The sequence below is a fragment of the Musa acuminata genome, chromosome BXJ2-7, assembly GCF_036884655.1.
Source record: "Musa acuminata AAA Group cultivar baxijiao chromosome BXJ2-7, Cavendish_Baxijiao_AAA, whole genome shotgun sequence".
NCBI classification, from domain to species: domain Eukaryota; kingdom Viridiplantae; phylum Streptophyta; class Magnoliopsida; order Zingiberales; family Musaceae; genus Musa; species Musa acuminata.
This window is the reverse complement of record NC_088344.1, coordinates 19,592,027-19,605,108: the sequence shown is the minus strand read 5'-3', so window position 1 is coordinate 19,605,108 and position 13,082 is coordinate 19,592,027.

Here is a 13,082-nt window from a genome sequence, read left to right as displayed (position 1 = left end):
GGATTCAAATTTTGGGCTCCAAAATTTGAATTCTCTTAGGGTTCCCGGTGCTGGCGGTTCCACCGCCCAGCCAGGCGGTGCCACCGCCCAGCGCTCGGGTGTTGGGCGGTGCAACCACCCAGCCAAGGAGGTGTCACCGCCCAGCACTCGGGTGCTGGGCGGTTTCACCGCCTAGCCAGGCGGTGCCACCGCTTGGCTCTCCAATTCATTTGTTTGGCTTAATTTTAGCCCAAACCAAATCTGACTTTGGGCCCAGTTGGCCCCTAACCAGGATATAGGATTATTTCTTAATCTTAATCCTTGTTCCGGCGAGCTTTCCGACGAACTTCTTCCGACGGACTCCCTGCTAGCTCCCAATCTTTGTGATGGCTTTAACGAGTAGCCGAGCCTTCTTGGTGATCTCCGCGAGCCTCCGACGATTTCTTCGGCGAACTTCCGACACGTTCCCGATTTCTTCTCGGATGGTTCCGGTAGCATCTCCGATGATTCTTCGGTCTCTTAAACGTCCATCGAGCTCGACTCTGGTATCCTTGCTTTATGTTTTCTGGTTATCGTAGTTAATCCTGCACACTTAACTCAATAATATGGATTAGATCAATTAACCCACCAATTGATTACATCATCAAAATCCGAGATTCAACAATCTCCCCCTTTTTGATGATGACAATCAATTGATGACGGAGTTAAACATAACTCCCCCTATCTATATGCCATATTATGAGAAGATAAAAAACACTTGAATTCCATCCCATTGGATTCAAGCATAACCCGATAAGTTCTAATCGTAGAACTTATCATTATCCTCATTAAACAATAGTAAGTACGAAACTTCGATGAAAATCATAAGTTAAATGATACGGGACGAATTTTGCTACGACAGAAGATAAAGATTTTCAATATAAATTTCATGATATCAATCTTGTGATATTTTCAAGGATTTGCAAGTCATATAAGACATTCATATCACATAAGTTTTTGTAATTCATATTAGTCATGCTATCGTTCTGGTGTAAGTCAGCACTTCTCCCCCTTTGTCATTAACAAAAAGGGACAAGCCAGCTAATTGATGATCATAGAAAAAGGTTTAGCATTTATCAAATATCATCATTCAAATTTGCCAGAAATAGTTTATCCAAAAGACATCATCATCTATGCAGATTAAGACAGTAGTTATCTAAAGGAAAGATCAGTTATCGTACAATCGATGACAAACATGGACTTGTTTTTAAAAGCAAACAGAACAGAATAAAAAGATATATCAATTTAATCCTTAGGAGGTAATCCACAGTGCTGATACATGATATCTATTTTTTCATTCATCTGTCGTAGTGTCTTCAAAATTTCAACTTGTTGATTCTGAATTTGTTCTTGCTGTGATTTGATCTGAGATAGCTCCGCCATAATGATATCTTCAGTGGAGGAAATAGGAGCTGAAGGTGCTGCTCCAAAGGGACTAGGAGGAGGAGATTCATTTCCCATAAGAATTGGTGTTTCGGGTTGTTCTATTTGTGTAGGAATTGGATCCGTCCTTCTAGGCTGCCTAACCCATATGCCATTGCTAAAAGTGCACCTAAGTTTTTTCAGCAGGTTTTTATTTATTATGTTATATCGATCATTTTGAATAGATTCTTCATCGGGTGGAATGCAAATGTCATAGGCATGAAGAATTCTAGTGATTAACCTCCCATATGGTAATATAGTATCTTTAGTCATAATTTCCTGCATGTGTTGGCGAATCAAGTACCCAAAACAATTATGCTGACCGGTCATAATCCAATACATGGTTCCTATCTCTAGTTGACTTACTTCGTCAAGATGAAATTGTTTGGGGAATATGATGCTTGTGATAATGTGATGAAGAATTTTAGAGTTGAAAGGCATTAAGTGTTCACAGCTCTTGGGTAGGAAGTCAAGGTTTGGATTTGCAAAAATTGTTTTCACGGCTTCGGAATAGGTTGCTCCTATTTTTTTGACGTCCCATTTACCTTTAAAATAACATCCCCTATCTTTTTCAGTTATGCCAATTAGCTCACAAATGGTGCTGTCAAGTATTCTAATGGGTGTTCCTAGAATGTAAGTGCTTAGGCTATCATTGTCTTCATATAGGTTGGCATAGAACAATCTCACTAACCGTGGATAGATTGGTTCATCTATTTGTAGTAGAGGTAGAGCTTCTAGGTGTGCAAACCACCTAATGGGTTCTAAGTCCTCTAGTTCATCCAAATCAACGTATTTTCCCTTATGGACACATCGTGTTTCAAATTTTGGAAAGCTAAGGGCTACCTCTTTTGATCTAAAAAGGTCATGGTTATATGAATCTCCTTCAATCCTTATTCCTTTTGATCCTTAGGAGCCATTTTCTAGACAACATGATGATGAAATTGTGAAAAATAAGCAAGAGAAAGAGAAAAGAAAAGAGGGATTTCAAGTGTTACCTCGTGGAGATTATGTTGAGAGATGGAAAGCTTGGACCACCAAGAATCCTTCTCCAATGTTTCTAAGAGTTAGAATGAGGGTTAGAGGGAATGGGAGAGGGTTTTGGAGAAGTCTTTCTTCGGGTTGGGGGCGGTGCCACCGCCGGCCCTAACCCCTCGGGTTAAAAGGGTGACTCGGTCGGTGTCACCGCCAAACTGGTCGGTGTCACCGCCTGGCGCCCGAGCGCCAGTCGGTGCAACCGCCGGATCTGGCGGTGCCACCGCTGGCATCACGCGGAGGAAAGAAAAAAAATTTTCTTCCTTCCTTTTGTTTAGCTTCTTCCCTCAAGATCATAATTTATACTTTAATGGATCATTTTGAATTGAAGAAGAAGGAAGAATTCAAATTAATAAACGAAGGGAAAAGAACGAGTCCTTTTTGTGAAGTTCATTTTAGAGACAATTTAGCATGCCTAATTCCCTTCGGATGAATTCAAATTGGTCTTCATTTAAAGCTTTTGTAAATATATCTGCTAATTGATGCTTTGTGTCAATAAATTCTAGAACAACATCATTGTTAAGAACATGATTGCGTATGAAATGATGCCTAACATCGATGTGCTTAGTTCTAGAGTGCTGAATTGGATTTTTAGTAAGACATATGGCACTAGTATTATCACATTTTATGGGAATATTTTTAAAGTGAATTCCATAGTCTTCTAATGTATTTTTTATCCAAATGACTTGTGCACAACATGCACTTGCAGCAATGTATTCGGCTTCCGCCGTAGATAGTGCGACTGAATTTTGTTTCTTGGAAGTCCAAGAAACAAGTGCATGTCCTAAAAATTGGCATGTTCCGGATGTACTTTTTCTATCTATCCTGCATCCGCCAAAATCGGCATCTGCATAAGCTATTAGATCGAATTTTTCAGGTTTTGGATACCACAATCCTAAATTTGGAGTTCCTTTAAGATATCTAAATATTCTTTTAACACTCTTAAGATGACATAATTTAGGATTTGATTGAAACCTAGCGCAAAGTCCTACACTAAACATAATATCCGGTCTAGTCGCAGTGAGGTAGAGTAGACTACCTATCATTCCCCTATATGTTTTTTGATCGAAACTTTCACCATTTTCATCCATATCTAACTTAGTCGCAGTACTCATAGGGGTGTTTATTGCTTTTGAACTATCCATGTTAAATCGTTTTAACAATTCTAATGTATATTTGGATTGGTTAAGAAATATACCATCACTAAGTTGTTTGATTTGTAATCCCAAAAAGAAAGTTAATTCACCCATTAAACTCATTTCAAATTCAAGACTCATACATTTGGCAAATGATTCACATAGTGATTCATCCGAAGAGCCAAACACAATATCGTCAACATAAATTTGCACAATAAGAAAATTATTTTCAAAATGTTTAATAAACAATGTAGTATCAACCTTGCCTTTGATAAAATTATTTAAAATAAGAAAGGAACTAAGCCTTTCATACCAAGCTCTAGGAGCTTGTTTTAAGCCATAGAGAGCTTTAGTCAATTTTAATACATGATTAGGAAGAAGAGAATTTTCAAATCCAGGAGGTTGTTCGACAAATACTTTTTCGGAAATAAAGCCATTCAAGAAAGCACTTTTAACATCCATTTGAAATAGTTTAAAATTATTACTACTAGCATAGGCAAGGAGCATCCTTATGGCTTCTAATCGAGCCACGGGAGCGAAGGTTTCTTCGTAATCGATACCTTCTTCTTGGTTGAAACCTTTGGCCACTAATCTAGCCTTGTTTCTAACCACGTTACCATTTTCGTCTTGCTTGTTTCTAAAGACCCACTTAGTACCTATGACTAAGTGGTCACTTGGTCTAGGAACAAGCTTCCATACCTCATTCCTCTCAAATTGGTTCAATGCATCTTTTAAGGCTTCGTCAATGCATTTAGGTTCAATTTGAGAAAGGAAAGCGGCGTTAGCACAGAAATTTTTGAAAGAAGAACGAGTTTGAACCCCTTTTGATGTATCTCCTATAATTTGCTCTTTTGGATAAGCATCTACATACTTCCATTCTTTTGGTAAAGAAATTTCGGAAGAAGATGCATTCAAATGGCTATTTTGAGGAGAGGGTTCATTTAAATTCAAATTATCAAAACCAAGATCATCATCAAAATCATTTTTCTTTAAATCAGAAATTTCATTAAAAACTACATGAATAGACTCTTCAATTACTAAAGTTCTTTTATTAAAAACCCGAAAAGCTTTAGAAACGGAAGAGTAACCAAGAAAGATGCCTTCATCGGATTTAGCATCAAATTTTCCTAAAGCATCCCTTTCATTTAAAATAAAGCATTTACAACCAAAAACTTTAAAATAGGAGATGTTTGGTTTTTTGTTATTCCATAATTCATAGGGAGTTTTGGATAAGGATGGTCTTATTAGAACTCTATTCATGATGTAGCAAGCCGTATTTACGGCTTCGGCCCAAAAGTACTTAGGTAAACTATGTTCATTCAACATAGTTCTTGCCATTTCTTGTAGGTTTCTATTTTTCCTTTCAACTACTCCATTTTGTTGAGGATTTCTTGGAGTTGAGAAGTTGTGATTGTACCCATTACTTTCGCAAAAATTTTGAAAGTCACGATTTTGGAATTCACCACCGTGATCACTCCGAATTGATGAAATCATGAAGCCTTTTTCGTTTTGAGTGAGTTTACAAAATTTAGAGAAACACTTGAAGCAATCACTTTTGTGAGCTAAGAAATAGGTCCAAGTATATCTAGAGTAGTCATCCACAATCACAAAAGCATATTTGCTTCCACCTAGACTTGTTGTATCAATTGGTCCAAATAAGTCCAAATGGATCAATTGTAATGGTCTAGTAGTGCTAATTTGATTTTTTGGTTTGAAGCTTGTTTTTATTTGTTTGCCTAGTTGACATGCATCGCATACTTTGTCCTTAATAAACTTTATATTTGGAATTCCTCATACTAATTCTTGAGATAAGATCTTAGATATTGTTTTCATGCTTGCATGGCCTAATCTCCTATGCCAAAGCCAAGCATCATCATTTACGGCGGAGAAGCACATTTCATTACTTAGTTCATCAAGATTGATGGTATAGACATTATTTTGTTTTAAAGCAATCATAGTCATGTTATGATTTGGTTTTTCAATAATGCACATATTTGATTCAAATCTAACGATGTAACCTTTATCGCATAGTTGACTAATACTCAAGAGATTATGTTTCAATCCATCAATTAGTAAGACATCATCAATGGAAAAATTAAATTTGTTACCAATAGTTCCCTTGCCAATGATTTTGCCCTTGTTGTTGTCTCCGAAGGTAACGTACCCTTCTTCTTTGCTAGTGAGCATAGAGAAATGAGATGGATCTCCAGTCATATGTCTTGAGCATCCACTATCGAGATACCATCTCTTGCTCCTAGCTTATGGGTTTGTCTCTTCTCCTAACGCCATTAGCGCGTAATGAGCAACTTGCTCGGTGTTGGACTCCTCTTCTTCGGATGCGCTTGAATCATCCCACGTTGCCTTGAATGCCTTCTTCTTTGATGTTCTTTTTTTGGCTTGAGGACAATCGTTCTTATAGTGTCCCGGTTTTTTGCATTCATAGCAAATCACTTGGTCCTTCTTTTGTTCAAATTTATTTTTTGTATTATTTTTAAATCTGTTCTTTCTTAAATATTTTTTAAACTTTTGAGTCAAAAGTGCAATGTCATTGTCACTGTCCTCATCACTTGATGTTCCTTTCAAGTGGTCTTCTTGTGATTTGAGTGCCATATCCTTCCTGTCCTTTGGAAGGGGGTTCTCGAGTTCGTCATGAGCTTGACATGTCATTTCGTAGGTCATTAGAGACCCAATGAGTTCTTCAAGAGGGAATGCTTTAAGGTCTTTGGCCTCTTGAATGGCCGTAACTTTTGGATCCCAACTTTTAGGGAGGGATCTTAAGATTTTAGTTACTAGTTCAAAGTTAATAAAATCTTTACCAAGAGCTTTGAGTCCATTGATGACATCCGTAAACCGGGTGTACATGTCTCCGATGGACTCACTTGGTTTCATTCGGAAAAGTTCGTAAGAGTGCACAAGGATGTTGATTTTGGACTCTTTCACTCGGCTAGTGCCTTCATGAGTGACCTCAAGAGTTCTCCAAATATCAAAAGCCGAATCACACATTGAAACACGATTAAATTCGTTTTTATCTAGTGCACAAAACAAGGCATTCATAGCCTTTGCATTTAAAGCAAAAACCTTCTTCTCCGATTCATCCCATTCGCTCATCGGAAGAGAAGATTTTTGAAATCCATTCTCGACAATAGACCAAAGCTCAAAGTCCATAGAAATGAGGAAGATTCTCATGCGAGTCTTCCAATATGTGTAATCCGACCCATTAAACAAAGGTGGTCGTGCAATAGAATGGCCCTCTTGCATGCCGGAGTAAGCCATCTCTCTTGGATATTAAACCAAATATGAGAGATAACCTTGCTCTGATACCACTTGTTAGGATCGGAGCGGCACTAAGAGGGGGGGGTGAATTAGTGCAGCGGATTAAAACTTCGATTTTAACAAAATCTTTCGTACGTTAAGAACGAAACTTGAGAAATTTAACTTGAAGGCGTATTCTTAAAGTTGCGCAGCAAGAGTAATAAGGAACTAAAGCAGTAAGAAGATTTGCAGTAATGTAAATAATAATAATAAAAAGCAAACCAGAGATTACGCCGATTTTTAGAGTGGTTCGGTCAAATGACCTACTCCACTTGCGAGGCCCCTCTTCGATGAGGCTCCCACCTTCCACTAACAAGTCTCTTGAAATGGAAGGGTAAACACCCCTCTTACAACCTTTTACAAGCAGCTCAACCTCTTACAAATTTTCAATAAGAAAGAAGGAGGAGAACTCTCTAGCAAATTAAAAACAAGACTTGCTAAGACTTTCTAAGACTTTTCTCTCAATCAAAATGCTTCTCAAAAGTTGTAACCTCAGCTAAGATTTGAGGGGTATTTATAGGCCTCAAGAGGATTCAAATTTTGGGCTCCAAAATTTGAATTCTCTTAGGGTTCCCGGTGCTGGCGGTTCCACCGCCCAGCCAGGCGGTGCCACCGCCCAGCGCTCGGGTGCTGGGCGGTGCAACCGCCCAGCCAAGGAGGTGTCACCGCCCAGCCAGGCGGTGCCACCGCCTGGCTCTCCAATTCATTTGTTTGGCTTAATTTTAGCCCAAACCAAATCTGACTTTGGGCCCAGTTGGCCCCTAACCAGGATATAGGATTATTTCTTAATCCTAATCCTAATTACAGGTGAACTACATAACACAAAAAAACATCCTAAGCAAGTTTTTTTAACCGCGAACGTCGAGTCTTGTTCCGGCGAGCTTTCCGACGAACTTCTTCCGACGGACTCCCTGCAAGCTCCCAATCTTTGTGATGACTTTAACGAGTAGCCGAGCCTTCTTGGTGATCTCCACGAGCCTCCGACAATTTCTTCGGCGAACTTCCGACACGTTCCCGATTTCTTCTCGGATGGTTCCGGCAGCATCTCCGATGATTCTTCGGTCTCTTAAACGTCCATCGAGCTCGACTCCGGTATCCTTGCTTTATGTTTTCTGGTTATCGTAGTTAATCCTGCACACTTAACTCAATAATATGGATTAGATCAATTAACCCACCAATTGATTACATCATCAAAATCCGAGATTCAACAACTCCTACTTAAGACTCTTACTTCTAACCAACTCCTAATAGGACTCTTACTCAAGACTCCTATTCCCTTACAACTCCTAATTCTTCTCTAAGAAAAAACCTCCTACATGAATGCCCCTCTCAATTAGGACTCTCCTAGGTATAGTCCTAACAGAATGTCCCTCTCAATTAGGACTCTCCTAGCTAGAGTCCTAATAGTTTTACATGAATGTCCCTCTCAGTTAGGACTCTCCAAGCTAGAGTCCTAACAAACTCCTGCTGCATGTCTTTCTTCCATCATAGTTAATCCTGCACACTCAAAACAAAACTTCGATCAAGACAATTAATCCTAAGCGATTAACCAAGTTGTCCGGCATGTCATTGGTGTTGAATCTCGGATTTTGATGATGAAGTCAATTGTCATTTGTTGTCTAATCTATGTGTTGAGATAAGTGTGCAGGATTAACTACGATGAAAGATAGACAAGCAGCAGGAGTTGCGCCGGAGTCAAGTTCATGATCACGTTGGGAGTTCGAGAGTTCGACGGAAGTACGGACGGTCGTCGGAGGTTCTGCGGGAACAGATCCGAGAAGTCCAGAAGCTTGCCAAGCGAAGCTCGTCGGAACTCGCCAAGTGGATCGTCGCAAAGTCTAGGAGTTTGCCGGAAGTCCGCAGAAGCATCACCGAGGGTTCATCGGATGATCGACGGAAGTTCGCCGGAAACTCGCCGGAAGAAGCGATTGACGCACCGAAGCAAAGCTGCAGAAATTGTCTTAGATTTAATCGTAGTTAGCACGGTGATTAAGTTAGAAATGGGAGGTGATCCCATTAGCTTAATCCTGGGGCAATTGGGCCCCTGAAGAACTCAAGTTGGGTCGAATGGTTCAACCCATTCGAACCCAAGAAGCTGTGGGAGGTGCAACCGCCCAGGCAGGGAGGTGCAACCGCCCAGGCTAAGTCTCCCAGCGAGACTGGGAGGTGCAACCGCTCCAGCCAGGCGGTGCAACCGCCCAGGGCTCAGTCTCCAAGCGAGACTGGGCGGTGCAACCTCCTCTGTCAAGCGGTAGCACCGCCTGAGCTCAAGTTTCGAGCTCTGCCTGGTGATGCAATCATCGAGCTCAGTCTTCGGCCTCTGGAAGAGATGTACGACCTCTCTGGCCAGGAGATGCACAGCCTAAGCTCAGTCTTCGAGCTCTGGCAGAGAGGTGCAACCACCTCTGGCAGAGAGGTGCAACCACCTCTGGCAGAAAGGTGCAACCACCTCTGGCAGAGAAGAGAAACTTCTCTGGTCAGGAGATGCACCGCCTGAGCTCGGTCTTCGAGCTCTGGCAGGAAGGTGCAACCACCCCTGACAGAGAAGGTGGAACCGTCCGAGCTCAGTCTTCGAGCTCTGCCAGGCGGTGCCACCTCTCCAGTCGAGAGGTGCAACCGCCTGAGCTCAGACTTCGAGCTCTGCCAGGCGGTGCCACCTCTCCAGTCAAGAGGTGCAACCGCCTGATCCCGAAATTCCGGGATTTGATCGTTTTGAGCTCGAAATTTGAATTGGGTTGGGGCCTATAAATACCCCACCCATTCAGCACTGAAAAGATACAGACCTACACCGAAATCTTGATCTTTTCTGTGATTCTAAGAGCTCAAAAGTGTTGTAAAGCCCTTAAGTCTCCTCCTTCTGTTCTTCAAGTTTTCAGTTGTAAAGTGAGGAGAGAAAGGTCTGTAAAGGTTGTCTCCTGAGCCTGTTAAAAGGAGAGAAACTGTAAAAGGGCAGTTTGGCCTTCGCCCATTGAAGGAAGGCCCCTAGTTGACGTCGGCAACCTCGTCGGTGGAGGAAGCCAAAAGTGGAGTAGGTCAAGGCTGACCGAACCACTCTAAATCTCTGGTTTGCGTTTATTTTTTAGCACTTTATCATTACTGCAAACCTCCTCCATTACTACTGCACTCTGCGCTTTCACGAACAAGTTCTAAGTGCTGTTCTTCCGAATCTGCATTCAGACGTAAATTCGTATTTTCGTACATTACAGTTTACGTTTACGTTTGATTCTGCAGAACTGTCTTCCGTGCTTTTACGAAAGAGTTTCCTTGCAGTTTACACTTACATTTTGATCCTATTGATAACTACAAACTGTCCTCTACAATTTTACGAACGAGTTTCAACATTTAGACGTAAAACTGCATTTAGACGTAAATCGGCTTTCCTCTCACAATCATCAGTTCTCAGTTCACGTTTACGTCTTGATTTCAACTGCATACTGCCTTCTGCGAGTATACAAACGAGTTTCAAAGTTTAGACGTAAATCTGCGTTTAGACGTAAATCTGCGTTTAGACGTAAAACTGCGTTTAGACATAAATCTGAGTTTAGACGTAAACTGCGCTTAGACGCAAAATTGCGCTTAGACGCAAACTGTGTTTAGACGCAAACTGCGCTTAGACGCAAACTGCGCTTAGACGCAAACTGTGCTTAGACGCAAACTGTGTTTAGACGCAAACTGCGCTTAGACGCAATCTGCGCTTAGACGCAAACTGCACTTAGATACAAACTGAGAATTAGCTTTTGCATCATAATAGCTTTTATTGAACGAACGCAGCTTTTGGTTTTTAATCGCTGTAAGATATCCGCTGCACTAATTCACCCCCCCCCTCTTAGTGCTCTCGATCCTAACAATTGGTATCAGAGCCCGGTTAACTCTCAAAAGGATTAAAACCCAAGAGAGATGGCTTACGCCGGAAACCAAGAGGGCCATTCTATTACACGTCCACCCATGTTTAATGGGACGGACTACACCTACTGGAAAACCCGAATGAGGATCTTTCTTATTTCTATGGATTTTGAATTATGGAATCTTGTCGAGAATGGTTTTTCAAAATCTTCTCTTCCAATGATCGATTGGAATGATTTGGAGAAGAAGGCTTTCGCTCTAAATGCAAAGGCTATGAATGCCTTATTTTGTGCACTCGATAAAAACGAGTTTAACCGTGTTTCAACTTGTGAAACTGCATTTGATATTTGGCACACACTCGAAGTGACCCATGAGGGCACAAGTAGAGTAAAAGAGTCAAAAATCAATTTGCTGTTACACTCTTTCGAACTCTTTCGGATGAAACCGAGTGAAACCATTGGCGACATGTTTACCCGTTTCACGGATGTCGTCAACAGTCTAAAAGGACTCGGAAAGAGCTTTTCAGATTTTGAGCTTGTTAATAAGATACTAAGATCCCTTCCTAAGAGTTGGGATCCTAAAGTCACCGCTATTCAAGAGGCAAAAGATCTGCGAAATTTCCCTCTTGAAGAACTAATCGGGTCACTAATGACCTATGAAATGACTTGTAAAGCTCATGAAGAGCAAGAAGACATCCTTCCAAAGAACAGGAAGGATATGGCACTCAAAACGTCAGAATGCCACTTGAGAGAAAACTCAAGTGATGAGGACTGTGATGATGACTTGGCACTTCTAACAAGAAAGTTTAAAAAGTTCTTTAAAAGAAACAAGTTTAAGAATGATGCAAAAAATAAACTTGAACCCAAAAAGGACCAAGTGATCTGCTATGAATGCAAAAAGCCGGGACACTACAAAAGTGATTGTCCCCAAGTCAAGAAAAGAACAACAAAGAAGAAGGCGCTCCAAGCAACATGGGATGATTCGAGCGCATCTGAGGAAGAGGAGTCCAACACCGAGCAAGTTGCTCATTACGCCTTAATGGCCATCGAAGACGAGGTAACAAATTCAATAGATGCTGATTTATCTTTCGATGAATTATTAAATGCTTTCAATGACTTATTTGACGAATGCAAGAGTATAAGTAGAAAATATAAATTGCTGAAAAAGATGCATGATAGTCTTACTTGTGAGTTTGATAAGTTAAAAGTCGAACATCATGATAGTTTAAATTCATGTATCAAATGTCATGATTTAGAAACTATGCAAAAAGAAAACCTGCTACTCAAGGACACCTTGAAGAAATTCGAGGTTGGTAGCAAGTCATTAAACATGATCCTTGCAAACAAGGGTCACATTCCAAAAAGGAGCGGGATTGGATTTGTGAGAAATCCTCACCAAAATCCAACCACCTTCATAAAAGGCTCCATCTTACATGTTCAACACCAAACCAAGTGCAACTTTTGTTGCAAATCTGGACACAAGACACATTGTTGTCCATTCAAGAAAATAAGTCCAAACAAATTAATTTGGGTTCCTAAAGGAACCATGATAAACTTTATGCAACATGATAGAAAATGTAGATCTATTTATGAGGCACCCAAAAGCAAATGGGTACCTAAACATCATCCTTTCTTGTAGAAAACTAAACAATCGCAAGCTAGGAGCAAGAAATGGTACCTTGATAGTGGATGCTCAAGGCATATGACCAGAGATCCATCTCAATTCTCTAAGCTCACTAGCATAGACGAAGGATATGTCACCTTCGGAGACAACAACAAGGGTAAAATCATTGGCAAAGGAACTATAGGTAACAAATCCAACCTCTCTATTGAAGATGTTTTACTAGTTGATGGTTTAAAACATAACCTCTTGAGCATTAGTCAATTATGTGATAAAGGATATATTATAAGATTTGAATCTAATGCTTGCATCATTGAAAAACCACACAAAAATATATCTATGATTGCATTAAAACAAAACAACGTATACACTATTGACATCAATGACTTATGTGATGAAATGTGCCTTGCCGTTATGAATGAGGATGCTTGGCTATGGCATAGAAGATTAGGTCATGCTAGCATGAAACTAATCACTCAAGTATCATCTAGAGAACTTGTAAGAGGAATTCCTCATATCAAGTTCATCAAAGATAATGTATGTGATGCTTGCCAATTAGGTAAGCAAATTAAGGGTAGCTTCAAAGCTAAGAATCAAATAAGCACCTTTAGGCCCTTACAATTGATCCATATGGACTTGTTCGGACCAATCTCTACATCGAGTCTAGGAGGTAGCAAATACGCCTTTGTCATTATTGAT